Consider the following 16,371-nt stretch of genomic DNA (forward strand, 5'->3'; position numbering starts at 1 on the left):
GAAGGAGGAGAGCAGGGAGGGAGGAGGAAGAACGGGCCTGTCTATCCCTCTGTGGCTACGTGCTGGGAAATTAATTCACTCCGATTTGGTAACTTAACAGTGAAACATACCTCATCTCTAATTGTCGGAATTCAAGGATGAACGTTCATCATGTTCAGGTTTGAAGGAAGCAAGATTAATGGACAGGTCTAGCAGGATGAATCAAAAGAATCTTTTTAGGTGCGACCATTGGGGGGGGGTGAGAGGCAGGAGGTACAAGAATCTGGCATTTGGCCAATCTCTTGGAGGAGAAAATGGCAAATTCAGAATTCCTACCTTCTAGGCCAGTCAAAGCCACTCACAGCTGCCGGTGACTGCAGCCTGACCGAATGACAACCTCACAGATACGTGACAACACGAGGTCACGCTCCCCTGGCGGATCTCCCCAAAGAGATGCTTTGAAATGACAGTGGCATTTAAAAAACAGTCATCACGGGAGGAGAGGAGGATTTTAGCACTGGGGGAACATGGAGGTCATCGAACTCTTCAGCCTTTATTTTACAGCTGAAGAAACCAAGGCCCAAAGAGCCAAGGTGAACTGACCAAGGTCACAGCCAGCTAATGGTCCAGCCTGTATCGGGTTTTGTGTACCCAATTAAATGTCAGTTTCTACCTATTCTGTTTTTTTAGTTGTTTTTTTTTTTTCTTTTAAATTTTGTGCTGCTTTTATGACAACATCGTAACCTTCTTTAGATCAATTAAATCCTAGAAGACACTCAAGGGAATCTGGCCTAAGAATAAGTAAGTTAAATACAGAACAGAAATAAGCACCACACTCAAGCCCTGCCTCCTCCCAGGCACTAGGATGTGAGCATTTTGGGAGAATAAAATTCTGCCTCTTTGAAGGCAGTCACTGAAATAATGGGAAGGGCAGAGTAGAAGGGCTGGTGGAGATCACAGAACCCAGATCCCAGGACCAGCTCTTTCGTCCTAATGCTCCCGAAGTGAGCCTGCTAAGTCCCCACTCTTCAAGGGCATGGAGGAACACTTGGTGGGGAGGGTATGTTCCTGCTGCTCCCTTTCTCCATCTCCCTTCCCTAAACAGAACTAATAAGTACAGGGAGTTCAAGTTCCCTGATTGTCCCAGGGTAGACGGCTGCCAGTCCTCCTGGGAAATCCCAACCTACAGCATTTCTCGCCTATTCATTCTTAAGTGGAGGAATTTTTATTTTCAAGTTCGAACAGGAGACTCTACCCAGGGGGAAATAAAAAACCACACCAAAAAATGGCAAATAACATTTCAGTGAGTACGCAGTACTTTCTGGATATAGTTCTCTGCTACATTCGAGCAGATCCAAACTTCTCATTTCCCCTCTCCTCCTCTCCCCTGGACTCCCCTCAAGCGTGTATGTGTGTACGCATGTCACTTCTGGAATGACTGGATGCCTAGGAAAGTCCGGATCAAAAGGAGAATTTGTCAGAAGAATTACGAGGGAACAAGAAGTTGTCAAAAAAGACACCCCAGGGGCTGGCAGAACATTCTTCTGGCCTTACCCTTGCAGGCTGGTTTTAGAACTCGGCCACACGGGAAGGGACAGCCCCATTCCGCTGACACACTGGCGGCAGCCGTGTCCCAGACCAGCAGCTTCCCTCACCACGGGGCACCTCAGCCCTGGCCACAGTGGAACAGGACTCTCAGTCCTGGCTCCACCACTTAGAAGCTGGGCAGCCCTGAGTGAATCTTGTCATCTCTCTGAGTCTCGACAAGTTTGCTGTGGCAATGCTTCCTAAGTAGCCACTCCTGGTGCAGGGGCTCTTAACTAAGCAGGGGTGCTGGTGTGAGAGGAGGGCCAGTCTTTCTGGAGATGTCACTGCTGTGGCACCCTCAATGAACCAGCTCAGTAGGGTCCCCGGCCTGGGACTCAGGAGATGCAGAGACAACAGGTGACTCACACGGTAGGCGGCTCTGATACAAGAGTGTAGGCTGGGAAGTCAGAAAGACCCAGAAAGGCCGGCTGTTAGCCTTCCATGCTTAGATCACATGGTTTTTCTGGGCCTCAGTTGTCCTAGCTGTAAATCAGGCCAGCTGGGTTCACTGCCGACCGAGCACAGCAGGGAAGAGGAATCAAAGAGACCTTTCATGGTTTATACCCAGTATGCACCCTGCCTGGCACACAGTAGGCATTCAGTAAATGCTAGCTCCATTCATTTAGGAAAAGTACTCCCTTTGACTCGAATTTTCCCACCAGCAAGCTTCTGGATAATAAACTCCTCCTTCTTTCTGCTTCATGGGAATCCCGTGCAGGGGAAACACCGTAGAACACTCCCTCATGGTGCCACCTACCCCTGTAGAAGGCAGACAGGAAAATCCGTCTTTCTCAGCACCAGGGGTCATGCCAGATCAGAGCCGTGCCAGCTGCTCTGCTCTGGGTGACAGGCTCCAGCCACCGCTCTGCCACCCGGAGTCTGGCTCTGTGTGCAGCTGCCCCCAAGGACCCGAGCGCACAGTGGCCTTTCCCAACTCTGGAATCCAGTGCTCTGAGGAGGAAAAGGATGATTCTCACTTAGCATGGAATGGGGGAGTGGGCCTGAACTGAGGGTAGGAGCCGGGCTCCGAGTGGTGGGCCTTACACTTGCTACTTCTGTGGGCTACATGTACAGATTCCCCTCTCTGAGCCTCCATCTCCATATCTGGAAAGATGAGATAAGGACACCTGACCTGTCCTCTGTAGGGGGCTCTTTCCAGTCTCACTGGATACAATGAAGGCTTAAGGAGATGGTGCAGATGCTAATGAAAACATTTCCCATGGGAGTGATTTGCCTTCTGGAGGTTATAAGCTGTGCAGACACTTAAAAGTGTGGGTTTTACCATATTCTAGCTTACATCCTCCATTGCCAGCCCCCACTCTGGGACACAGACGCCTGCATCGAGCACACGGGAGAAAAGAGACAAATACTGAATTCATATAGACACAAGGGAGGTAGAACATGGTCTTTTTGAGCTGTGATCATTGAGAATCCTCCTTGGGTTGGTGCTCCCTAACCTTGGCCCAGTATCACGATCATGGGGAGAGAGGTTAATGTTACAGACTCCCAGGCCTCATCCCGGCCTTACTGAATCAAGGAAAGGGGCCTAGGAACCCACATTTCAAATAAATGCTCTATAATGACTCTAATAAGCCTCAGGTCAGGGACCTGCTCCTCCCTCCCTGTCTCCCTATCTGCCTCAACGTTAGCAGGAAACTCCACCCCACACGACCCCAGCACAGCACCCCACACAGGAGCTGCTCCAAAAGCACTGACTGAATCGAGTTGATGTTCCAAGGCGGTGGCCCGGCAGAACACAGCCCATTGGAACCTCCCAGAGAACAAGGGTGAGCTGAGCTCTGTACTGGTGCCAGGGCAGAAAACAGACAGAGCAAGGATTCGGTCAAGCCTCAAAGTGGACCCCTGATTTCTACTGTCATGTGGAGACGGGTTCCACTTCGTTCCCACTCCCTTCTCAAAGAGGCACGGTAAATACATAAATAAACTTTCCCATCACCTTTCATCATCACCACAAAATCACAGGTGTCAGACCTGGAATAGCCTAATTCAACCTCCTGGTTCTACAGGTGTGGAAACTGAGGGCCAGGGAGGGAGGCAGGAGCTGACCAAGTTATCCAGCAAGTGAGGGCCCCTGTGCTGTGGGGAAATGGGAAGAGAACCAAGCCAGCTGTCCAGTTATCCAAGCGTTCTGCAGACCTGCCGAGATCCCACGCTGGATCTGTTGGAGAGCCCATAGGTATCATCAGCCTTCTGTCTCTGAAATCCACCCTCAGCAAAAGAAGGCATTTTGTCTCTCAGTCCATGCCCTTTATATAAATCACCATCCTCCTAACAACCTGTATCCGTCGGGGCCCTTTATCTCCACAGCCTCACTCTGGGGGCCCCTTCTGCCTGTGGGTCCTACTGTCCCACTCCCACAATCACTGCCCATCCACCTAGAGCCCTATGTCCAGACTGACCCCAAAAGCTACAATCGCTTACCTCCTCCATGAAGCCTTTTGGGATCTGCCTCCCAAGGCATTTTGATGGTCTGTTTGGTAGATCTTCTATTTTTCCTTGTCCTTTGTATATTTCTTTATCTCCCATGACAGCTTTTAAGCTGTGTGAGGACAGGGACTACATTTTTATGCCTTTCAATAGTCCCTATATCATCTAGTACACACTCAGGTAATTAATATGTATTTATTCAGTTAAACTGACTTTTGACCTGATGCAGTGGTCTGGGTCCTGCCTCTCTCATTCTAGAAGAAAGAGCAGAATGCCCTTGACCAGGGTTTGGTATGGAGTGCCCACACTTAAATGGAAAGATTAACAAGGTAAAGTCCTGAGAGAATTTGAAGCCACAGGGAAGAGGTCTATTCAGCTTGTTTTTTTTTCAGTGCAGACCAGTAGGATAGGAGGTAAAATGCATGCACTGCACAGTATAGATATATATATATATATATACACACACACACTTATATATGTGTATATATAATTACTTTTATATGAAAATATTTATAAATATACTTATATATAAATTATATATAAATATATAAAAATGCTTTCTCAATATTTATATATTTCTATATATAAATAATTTATATATACATATAAACTTGAGAAAGTATCTTGAAAACTATTTATTTATTTATTTTAGGTAGAGAGAGAGCGCAAGCACAAGCAGGAGAGAGCACAGGCAGACCAAGAAGAAGAGAGAATCCCAACCAGACTCCACACTGAGCACAGAGCCCAAAGCGGGGCTCGATCTTACGACCCTGAGATCATGACCTAGGTGGAAACCAAGAGTTGGATGCTCAACCAAGTGCACCACCCAGGCACCCCCAGAAGGTCTTTTAAAGTCATTACTATCTTGGGATATACCAATTTATGATACTAAGGCTTCAGTTTGCTCCAAGAATGGTACCTGTGCTTGCCGCTTGGCAAATACCTCCTTCCCAGTCAGGAGGCAGGGCTGGATTCCAGTCTGACATCGCCTTATTCCCGGGGATGCCCTGCACACCACTCTGTAGTCTTCTGACCTTGGAATGAGGTCAACTACAGTGAAACCTCCTCCAGCAAATCCTGTCCTACCATCTCTGTGTCAGCCAGTTGTACAAAGATCTCTACCAAGATCTCTTCTGGAGCTTTCTTCAGCCACAGGAAGATGCCCCAGAGAGCCAAGTACTAACGCGGCCCCGTGTTGCCACAGGGCTACACACTTAGCGTGTCTGGTCCTGACATGTGGGTGTTAACCGTGTCCTCCCAGGGTAACAAGGAGGCATTATATCAGCTCACGAAAGAAAGATTTCACAGCAGTCTTGAGCATGCGAAGTTGAAGGGAGGTAGGTGGGGAGGGCCCAGCTGTTCCCCATCTGCCTTCACCGAGGACGGTAAAGGAAGCAGCAAGAGCGAAAGAAGTACTATTTGTTGTTCCACATGTTGGGGGGAGCACACTGTGCCTGTGCCACTTCAAGTTGTATTTGGTTATCATTTGCTGAGTGCTTACAACATGCCAGGCACTGTTCTAGGCACCCTCACATATGTTATATTTTATATGTTATCCTACTGAATCCTGACCTCAGACCGTGGTGATAAGCTAGTTTTGCCTATCAAAGACGAGGAAGCTGAAGTTAGATGATCATTATTAACAATTAATCATTAAAAAGTAATAGGTCAGGGACTGGGATTCAGGTGTTCTGAATCTGAGCCTAATGTTCTTTCCATTAAAGTAGAGGTTTCAATGGGTTTCCATCTAAGTTCCAAAACCAGTCGGCTGACACATAAGGTGACCTGGAGGTCTGTAGAGGATTAAAAGACTTGGTGAAACTCAGTGGGAACAAGGGATCTGATTGGTTAGTGATGTCTGCTATGGGCAAAGGATTGACAGAAGTAAGGAGGGATGTGATTGATTAGTGATGTCTGCTCTGAGCAAAAGTATAGAGCGTAAGCACGTGCAATGAATGTATTTGTTACCCTTGCACCAAAGCGTACTTCAGCGAACAAACAGCTTACCCTTGCAAAGTTTGAACACAAATACAATTCCCCACTACATCCTTTTAACACTTATGCACACACATACCCCTCCAATGTTTTCAACATTCCCTTGCTTTTCTTTTCCCAAGTCTTCCAAGTTCTCCACATTTTTAAGTCGCCAGCCCCCAAAACAAATCTTGGATTAGCATGGCTTATGGACACAGATTTTCCCTTCTAAGGGCTTCTTCCTATAGGCTGCCCCAGTTTGACCTTCCTCGTTATCCAGAAGGACCCCTTGGGGATAGAAAACATTCTCAAAACACAAAGGGTGGCATGCTTTACCTGACACTTGACAATTGCTCCCTGAAACGAACATTACCAACTGAGGGAGCATGAGGAATGGAGTCTGCGAGAGTCGGGAGTGTGAGGACAAGGGAGGAGGGCAGCAAGGAGGCAGGACTGCACATGGGGGTCAGAAGTCAGCACACAGGGAGCTGAGCAGCCCGTTCCAGAGTGCAGACAAAACCGTGCTGCCTGCTTCAGCAGGGACCTGAAAAGTGCAAAGAGCAAGGCCAATGACCAAAAGCTATTCCGTCTAAAAGTGATTTACCACCTTGTGGAGCCAACCGTTGAAAAAAATAAAATAAAAAGGAAAAGAGAGGGAGGAAACATCTCTTCTTCATTTTAGCTGCACTGTCTTAATCATCGAAGTCATTTGGACGTCGTGCTGCAGGCAGGACTGACCGCAGCTGAGAGCCTGAAGAAACCTGATCCTACCCTGGGCCCCCCTTAAAGCGATTAAACTTGTATCAGACCAGGCTGGACCCCCTGACAGCAAAGACGTCATGCTTGGAGCAGCAACCCAGGGAAATGCTCATTGGGCAAATCAAGACCTTAAAAAATAATTACAGTTCACACATCCTGAAACAATAATGACTTCAAAACTCCCTTCACATGTGATTTATATATAAGCACATTTCCCCCTTGAACCTTCTCCCCCATTCCCATTCTGCTCACCCCACCCAAATCCAAGTGGTTAGAAAGTCAATATTCTTAGGTCCTGCTAAAAAGTCCAGATGGAAAAACCCTGGTCTGTATCAGGAGGAAAAGAACTGCTAACACCACCTGCCATTAAAATTCTTCTACACCCAATTGTGCATGAATGTGAGTATGTGCGTGCATTCCAATAAGTTCAAAGGAAAAGAGAGAAAAATTAATTAAGCCTTCACCTCTTTGCCAAGGAATCAAATGCTCTCGGGGGCCTGGTTTTTAAGGCAAAGAAATGTACTCCTACAGGGCTGCTGGTTCTGATCCAGTGTATTGCAGAAAGAAGGGAGAATGAGATTAAATCTGGGCCGGGGCACTGGGATTGACCCTGACCTCTTTCGTTGTCCCAAGGAAGGTGTCCCAGGTTGTGAGAGGGAATGACCACTCAATGTGCACCTATTGTATGCTGAGTCTGGCATAGGTAGAGGTAAAAAGCACCATACACAGATGGAGAAATCCCTTGGGTTGGCCTTGTAGTGACTGATTCCACATCCATGAGATCCCAAGGGGGGGACTGATAAGTGGGATCAGGAAAAGGGAAATGCAAGAGGATAAGCTGGCCCCTTAGGACAAATTGCAAATTGGAATGAGCATCTGGGATGACGAATCAAATATGCTCTCAATGTCGGTCGTAAAGACATGAACCAACTGCACAGACTGAGCTCACATGTCTGTGAAGAAGAAAGAACCAGACACCCCAAAGAGAAAGCAGCTGAAGAAGGGTGTCCCCTCAAAGGCCCTGCTGATGATATCTGCTCTAGGGCTGTAGTCCCTTCTGGAAAACAACTGCCAAGCACCTTGATAACCTGGGTCTGGGACATCAGCTGAGCTCTTTTCTTCCTCACACTGCAACCGCAGGTGTAAAGAAATGGAAATGAAATTTCACAGCCAGGCAAAGATCCAAGACGCATGTTCCTCCCTGAAGATAATTGAAATACAGAAACAGCTTCGAAGAGGATGGAATCACTTATAAGACCTCTGGGAAATAGCCTCTTGCTGGGGTGTAAAGGGTAGGAGCCAGGGCCGGGTGTCACCCTAGCACAGGAACAACAGCAACATCTTTGAAAGTGAGGGACAGATGTGTCCTTAACTGAGTAGCCTGTGGGGCAGGCACTGAGCCCTTGAGCATCTCAAAGCCTCCTCCTTCTCCACTAGCAAGAACTGGTTGCCTCCTGAGAGCTGCCACGAAACTTTATGAGGGTCAAGGAGGAAGGGTGTGGTCAGTCTCCATCCTCTGACTTCATCCCATATGAGAATCCAGAAGAGGAAGAGAAGATGAACTCTAAGCCCAGGAAAGAGAAAACCAGTTGGAGTGGGGGAGCGGGAGATCCGGTGTTTGCTTTGGGAGCAAGCAGAGTGCTCACCGATGAGAAATGGGCACAGGAAGGAAACCAGCAAAGATTACGCTACAGACTTCACTGTTAGAGAGTCAAACCTGCTTCCCCAGATTGAAGGCTGATGGGATTTTCCACGGCACGCCAAGAGCCCAAACCGAAAAGTAAGTTAGCGTTTTGTGTGTTTGGGCATGTCCATGTGTGAGCGTGACGTCCGTGAGTGTGTGTGTGCGCGCGCGTGTGTGTGTTTATGCTTCTTTTTTTCTATATCACTGCTCACAAAGAAAGAAGGACCAGTTTGTCTACCTGCCAAAATCATTTCAGAGCTTATTCTAAGCAACTTTCAAAGAAGGAATAAGCTCCTTGTGAGGAGGGATTACATCTCATTCCACTTTTTACCTGGCTGTGTCGCATGGAGTAACTGTTCGCCAAAGCGAATGAGGGTTAGTCACCTGCTCTGGGAACTCAAAGATGCCACTTTCTGAAAGTGGGTTCCTTAATCCCAGGCCGGATCTCAGATCTGAGTCCAGGTTTCTGCTGGATAAGCACCTTCCATTCACTCCTCTACGTATTTGACAACTACTGTAAAGGCAGGCACTGTGCTGGGTGTGTTTGGCGGGAATGGTTCCTACCCTCGAGAAGTCTAGAGTCTAGTAAAAAAAAAAAAAAAAAAAGGTGTTGAACCAGTAGTTAGAATATAAAATGTTGGTGTGAGGAAAAACATGTGTATGAGAGCATGTGGGAGGGGACCCTAACACAAGGTCGGATTAGGGACAAACTCCCCAAGGAAGATGTGTTCAAGCTGACACCTGAAGAGTGTTAATCAGACAAGAGGCATTGAGGGCAGAGAGAGATGGTTCTAGGTAGTGGGAACCATTACCTAAGAACTGAGGCTCGGTGGCAGGAAAGCACATTTTTATATTCCGAGAAACAACAACAAAAGCCAGAGAGGGATAGAGGAGAGGGGAGAAAAGGGGGAGAGAGGGGGAAAGAGAGGGAGCAAGGATGTATAAAGAGGAGGGTGATCATGAACAGTCTTGAGGGTCATGATAAGGACTCAGAACAATGGAGAACCGTTACAAAATTTCAAGTAGAACAATGACCCGATTAGCTTTGCAAAATGTGGAGAACAGCAAGAGATAAAGGTGATTCTGATTAGCGTTATGGCAGTGGAAATGAAGAGATGGGGACAAACTCGAGAAGTATTTTGGAGCTTAGAACTAGGATGACGTGGAGATGGCCTGGTCACGGGGAAGGAGGGTGGAACAAGACGGCGATGACTCCCCAGGCTTCTGACTTGACCAAGTGCGGTAGCAGGTGGCTCCATTTACTAAGCTGCGAAACAATGGAGAACATTCACTGGAGGGCGAGCAGGTCTGTAGCACAGAGGGGCCCAGGTTGAGTTCGGGTACACAGAAGACACATGGATGGCATAGCTGCTGGGCAGCTGGATGTATGGGTCTGGAGCCTAAGCGAAAGGACCTGTAGGTTTGGGAGTCAGCATTGTGCAGATAAGGGAGGCCACTGGAATGCCTGACATTGGCTATGGAGAACATGTGGGGAGAGGAGAGTCCAGGTCAGGCAGAGGAGAAAAAGTCAGCCAAGAAAAGTATAAGGACACTGTCCCAAAGATGGGATGAAAAGCAGGACAATGTGGTTGATCAGGGGAAGCCAAGAAAGAAGAGAGCACGGAAGATGAGGTTGGCTCTCTTCACTGGTTTAGTGACACAAAGGCCTCAGGCCAGAGAAGGCTCTGGGGCACGTCACTGGTGACAGCCCCATCCAGTGGGTCTGAGCACAGAACAGAAGTTGCAGGAATAGAGACTCCATTGAAGAAGTCAGGTTGTAATGAGGAGAGAATCAAGGACAGAACTGGAATGGCGCATCCTGGGGTGGCAAAAGGGATAGCAGTGGCTTCTAGTTCGCGGGCCCCAGTACTTCCTGGCAATGGCACCCGATGACTGGATCGGATTAATTTCTAACTTCTGACCACGTGGACCTCAAATCTTAATATGCCATGAATTTATACGGTTCCTGTTCTCTTTGGGATTCAAAACACTTCATAAATATGTCCTCTTTGTTCTCATTCCATACATGTAGCAAAAGCAACGAGATATCCTTTTCTTGTTTTTGCAGGTGAGCAAAGCCAGGCCGACACTGCCTTGGCCCCGTAACCCTGTCGGGGGTGAGGGTGGAGATGGGACGGCAGATCAGCAGCCCCTTCTTCCTCCCGCACCCATCTGTCCTGGACCAGCAACTGCAGGAAGCTTGGCACGCTCTTGCTACTAACACAGCAGTTATTCAAGGGCTCTGATAAACTTGGGCCCCAATCACTTGACCTAAGGGAGCTTGCTCTGTTTCCCTGTCTATTTCAGGAAGCCTGGTGAAAATCTTGGCAAATATCAGAGCTGGGAAACTGAATCTGGTCCTCGTCATCCCATCTGGGCTGAGCTGTGGAGAGGGAATCTTACCCAAACCTCTCCTCCGACAGTCAGACACTTAGCAGACTAATGCCAGAGCTATGACCCCCGAGTCACGGCTCCAAAGGGGAGGGGTGGAGGTGGGCTCCGCAGGCTCTCACCCAGGGGGACAGAAGCAGAACGGGGACCACCTCTGCACGGAAAGTCTTCTGCAGAACAAGAGGCAGCCCTGCCTGAGGCAGTTAGGTGCAGTCTGCCCTAGCAGCAGGGGGACGGGTTAAATAACGCTGGCAAGGCTCCACCTGGGGCTGAAGATTCCAAAGCTCCCAGTGTTCAGTACGTGTCGAGAGTGAGGAAAGGAAGCGGAAGTTATGTTGCAAAATCATAAATGCTGGAGATCATTCATTCGCTTTTCACTCATTTAATCAAGGTTGATCTATGTGATCCCCTGAAAGGGCTGGTACGTCCCCTCCTAAGGGGCATTTGGAAATGTGTGGCGGTGACCTTGGTTGTCATGGTGACCGGAGGAGGGGAAGGTGGTCCTGGCGTTCAATGCTCACAGTTCATCCTGCACCACCAAGCACTGTCCCATGCAAACTGCCCGCAGTGTCCCTCCCACAGACCCCCAGCCCACCCACTGACTGTGGAACTCCTAGGACCCTGGAAGGAAGGAGCCATTGACACGCAAACACCTGGCCTGCTCTGCGGTGGGACCACGCCCCTCCCCCCTTTCTCTCTATTCCCAACACGGAGACTTACCCTGTCTGGGGTGGGCCATTGTGTTCTCTGCGTGCCAGAGTTGGTTCTGTTCCCCTAGATTCTGTGGCCCATCTAATGCTTCCCACTGCCCTTCATTCCTGACCCTTGTCCCTGCTTGTCCTTCCCTGTCCCCGCCAATCGTGGAAGGGGGTCTCAACAGAAGGATACCCTGAGCCAGCTTCTTGCATCAGTGTCTGGGAGTCAGTGGCTCATTCTAGTTTATCTGGTGGGTGCCCCCAACCAAGACAGTCACTTCTCCAAGCCATCCCTAACCTCCCCATCATCCATATAAATAGGGTCCAGACCTTGGCTTCATATTACCCATGATGCAAGCCGGCTAAATCAGATGGCACGGGCAGGGCTCGGGCCCCTCGGAATACAGGGCAGTGTGGGTGTCTGTGGGTACTGAGGAGAGATGAATAGGCCATCCTGGCCCCGAGATGCATTGAACTATTCGGGCAGCCCCTGTGCAGTCGAAGCTGGAGCCAGGCCCAGGTGCTTCTGCCCCAGCCGGGCGTGCAGGCATCTTCCTCTCAGCTCCCGGCGAAAGCACAGGACAGAGCCCAGGCAGTCACAGGCTGTGTGCAAGAACCTTGGCATAGGCTCCCGGAGCTGACAGCGATCGAAGACAGATGTGTGCAGTCAAAGACTAATGGGAATCATGAAAAGGAGTAGCAAACTTACATGTGGAACGAGACAGCAGCTGGTGGGAGAGAGAAGTGGGAGCAGTTTACAGAAGAGCAGGCCGGGCACTAGAGGCACCCTGAGTGACCCTGTGGGCAGGCCAGCCCTGCTGGGGAGATCTTTCTGCAGGAAGAGGGGCTGGACTTTCTGCAGTGGGCTGGGAGCTCCCATTCGCTCTGCGCGTTAGGCTCTAATTGAGAATTCTGTTTCAGCCAGGAAGGGACCCTAGGGAGCAGCCATCCACCTCCCAGTCTTACCCCTGGAGAAACCCAAGGTGCAGAGAAGTTGAGTGCTTAGGCCAAAGGCACACAGCCTAGCAGCAGGGCTGGGACAAGAACTCATGGCTACTAAACTAAACAACCTTGTGGTGCCTCCTTGCCAATCTGGTGCCTCACTCACTGTACTTTCCTGATGTCTCCACTCCTGGCACACCCCTCCACTCCACTCTCTGCTTTCCCAGACCTCCACCCGCGCCCCCCTCCCAACCCGCTGTTCTCTACCAGCTGGCCTCCCACTGCGCTTTCTCTCTGTGGACCTTGGAAACTCCCAAATTGGTAGAAGAGGAAGGCAGGAGTCATGTTGAAAAAAAAAAAAAAAAAAGTAATGGATTGAGAAGGCAGGCAGGACACCTTCCTCCTTGGCTACCAACTCTTATTGAGACAGACAGAGGTTCTACTCTAAGGTCTTGCCACTCTTCATCTTAATTCTGCAAAGAACTAGCTGTATTTGCACACGGCCTGCCCTGCACAGTGGGAATGTGTGAAGGACTTGAATCCTTAATGTCTTTCCTTCCTCTTACGGGTTGAATTGTGTCCCCTGGAAAGAGAGAAAATCCGAAATCCCCAGCACCACAGAATATGATTTTATTCAGAAATAGGGTCTTTACGGAGGTAATCCAGTGACAGTGCAGTCTTTGGAATGGGTCCTAACATAACCGGTGTCCTTATAAAATTGGAAAATTGGGACACAGCCAGACATGCACAGCGGGAAGACAGTGTGAAAACACACAGGGAGAATGCCGTGTAAAGATCAAGGATTTGAGTGATGCATCTACAAGCCAAGGGACACATTAGGCTACTAGAAGCTGAGAGAAAGGCGTGGGAAGTTCCTTCCCTGGCATCTCTAGATGGAGCGCGGCCCCACCAACACCTTGAGTTTGGACCTTGAGCCTCCCAAACAGTGAGGCAACACATTCTTGTTGTTTTAAGTGACCTGGGAAACTCAAATGGTACTTCCTGGGTAATCTTCCTCGGCAGCCTGCCCTACCCTAGGGCCTCACTCCGTGGTGCACACGGACAATTCAGGCTGAGTTTTTATCAACACGCCACAGAGTACAAGCCCCATCACGGATATCGTGGATCCACAGGGCTCCTAGGACCCGTCTAAGAAACTTCAGCTGACATCCCCTACTCCCTCCTCCCCTAAGAGCAGCCACTCCAAGGAAATCCTCATCAACACGCCACCTCTGATGTTGCTGAGCAGATGAAAGCTTCAGGACAGATGTCCCCGGTCTGTGGGCAGCTGGGGCAGAGACCCCAAACCAGCTGGGGCACCGGAAGGGGCATGAGGCTAGGCGAACGGGATGAGAAAATCACCCAACTACCCACACATCTGCTGGGAGAACAAAGCCAGTTCGACACGGATCTAAGAGGTTTCTGAGTGATAGCGAGAGTGGTCCTACGGTGCAGCACACGGGCAGAGCCAGCTGGGAAAGCTGCCGGCCAGGCTCTGATTCCTCCTCAGTGGAACAAACAAAATGATAAGGAGAGAGAGTCCAAGAGGAAGGAGTAGCATGCACATGTGGGAGATCGGGAAGCGGCGAGAAGCCCATGCTCTGTAAAATAAGGAGTGTCTAAGGGGAGGGGAGAGAGAAGGAAAGAGAAAAACCTGAGAGGGAGGCGGGAACTGGTGTTAGGGACCCGAGAAAGTCGCTGGCAAGTCACAGGCACACAGTGGTGCTCACGCACTTGCAACAGACTCTACAAGTCAAAGCAGTATGGACACAGACATGAGGAGTGACAGTCTGTTACTGATTTATCCATCTTGAGATTTATTTAATAAACTGCCACTTATTAAGGGCTTCCTGTGGGCCAGGCACTGTTTGAAGCATTTTGCGTGGATTCGATCGTCTGGTCCTCACCCCGTCTGATGGCGTAGTTCAATCATTAGCCTCGCTTTACAGAAGAGGAAAATGGGCATGACTGGCAGAAAGTAACCTGCTCAAGGTCACCCAGCTAGTGAGAGATGGGGCCAGCCTGGCTCCCGCATCCCAGTTCTTCCCCACTGCGCGGCAGGAGAGGTGCACTTAGCAGAAAGGTGGTGGGTAGGGTGGGGAGAGAAGACAAGAGGAGAACCATCCAAAAATTAGATCAAGAATGCACATACACCAGAAGGAGCAAGCTAATGGCAAGAAGGGGAGGGGACAGGCTTTCTCGTGACCCTTCTGCTGCCCTGTGATAACCATCATCTCAGACTCCCCACTTGGAGCTGATATACCTTTTAAAAATGACCACCTTAAAAAAAATGTTAATATCTTTAAGCCCAGAAAGGTAATTTCTAGAAATCTATTTTAAGAAAGTAACCAGATATATGTATAAATGTCTATATAAAAGGATGGTTAGCTGTAATATAAAAACATGGTCAAAATGAAAATACATAGCAGCAGTGAAATGGTTCAAACATGGTGCATGATGGAGGGATACACAGTGAAATTCGTCTTACACAAGAACACTTGAAGATATGGGAAGACACATATGATACGTAGAGGTGGGAAATGCCACTTAAATCTGTTTATCAAGTACAATGAACTCCCTTACTAAGAAAAGGAAACACACACACACAAGGACACATAAAGGTGCACACATGCATACACACATAGAACTGCAGGGGATACGTACTGGTAACTGTCTTCCTCTTCATTTATCCTAACATCTTCCTAATGGTCTCTCGTGAAATCATGCATTAGAACAGGTACTTATTTCATCATCAGAAAACAATGTCGTATGTTGTAACTACTTTGGGAGGGTCCCAAAGCTTTGGCTGTCATTTTTGGCTTCTGTCTCATCTACTTTCCACCAACTGGATGCAAGGAGAGGGCATTCGAGTGGCCTCCATCAACATGATGGTATTTCTTTCGCTCTGATCTTAATTTAGGAAGAACCACAACTTTGAATTAAGGAGAGCACTGTTTTGTGTTTCCAGTTAGATGAAAGAATATAGATATATTATAGATATATTATAGACATATTATAGATATATTAATATAGATATATTAATAGATATATATACACACACACATATATATGTATGTATATTAATATGTATATTAATGACACCTGCTGATTTAACAGGAACTCGAGGAAGGATCCTGCTCATGAGGTCAAGTGGGCTGAGGGTACCCTGTGGCCGGGGACTGTAGCTTACTGCATCTAGTAAATGACAGCTGTGCCATTTATGCAGCTAGGGCAAGAAGGAGTAAAGCGCTAGAGAGGTGGGCAGAACAGAAGACGGGAAACTGTAAATAAACAGGAAGGCAGCCTGAAGTAGTGGTTAGCAGCACAGACTCTGGAATCAGAAGAGTGATTCCAAGCTTGGTGCCACCACTCCTTAGCCATTTAACCTCAGACGAGTTATGGGGTCGTTCTACAAATATTTACTGAGTTAACTACTCTGTGCCATGTTCTACTCCAGGTCCTGGGGATAGACAATGAAGCCAGGATGCAAAAATGCACTGCCCCCATGGAATTCACTTATATGGAAGGGAGAAAAAGAGTAGTGCCTGGGTGGCTCAGTTGGTAAAGTGTCTGCCTTCGGCTCAGGTCATGATCCCAGGGTCCTGAGATCGAGCCCCATGTCGGGCTCCCTGCTCAGTGGGGAGTCTGCTTCTCCCTCTCCCCTCACTGCTCGTGCTTGTTCTCTTTCTTTCTCTCTCAAATAAATAAATAAAATCTTTAAAAAAAATAGCGACAAAAAGATAATACGTTAGAAAAAACAAGTAAAATATGTAGTTTCTCAGATGATCTTAGGAGCGATGGAGAAAAATCTGCCCAAGCCCTAGCTGCCTTGTCTGCAAAATGGAATGGGGCTAATAAAATAGCTATTTCATCGAGTACTTGGGAAGATTTGTGAGGTCACACGTAAGACAC

At 48.4% G+C, this 16,371-nt stretch overlaps 1 protein-coding gene across 1 annotated transcript in view; it reads right to left on the reverse strand.

Annotated features, from left to right (window-relative positions):
• NTF3 (neurotrophin 3) overlaps positions 1–16,371 on the reverse strand; it is a 67,125-nt gene that overhangs the window by 29,003 nt on the left and 21,751 nt on the right. The window lies entirely within an intron of this gene.

Source organism: Lontra canadensis, unplaced genomic scaffold (genome assembly GCF_010015895.1).
Source record: "Lontra canadensis isolate GAN:19392208 unplaced genomic scaffold, GSC_riverotter_1.0 scaffold53, whole genome shotgun sequence".
NCBI classification, from domain to species: domain Eukaryota; kingdom Metazoa; phylum Chordata; class Mammalia; order Carnivora; family Mustelidae; genus Lontra; species Lontra canadensis.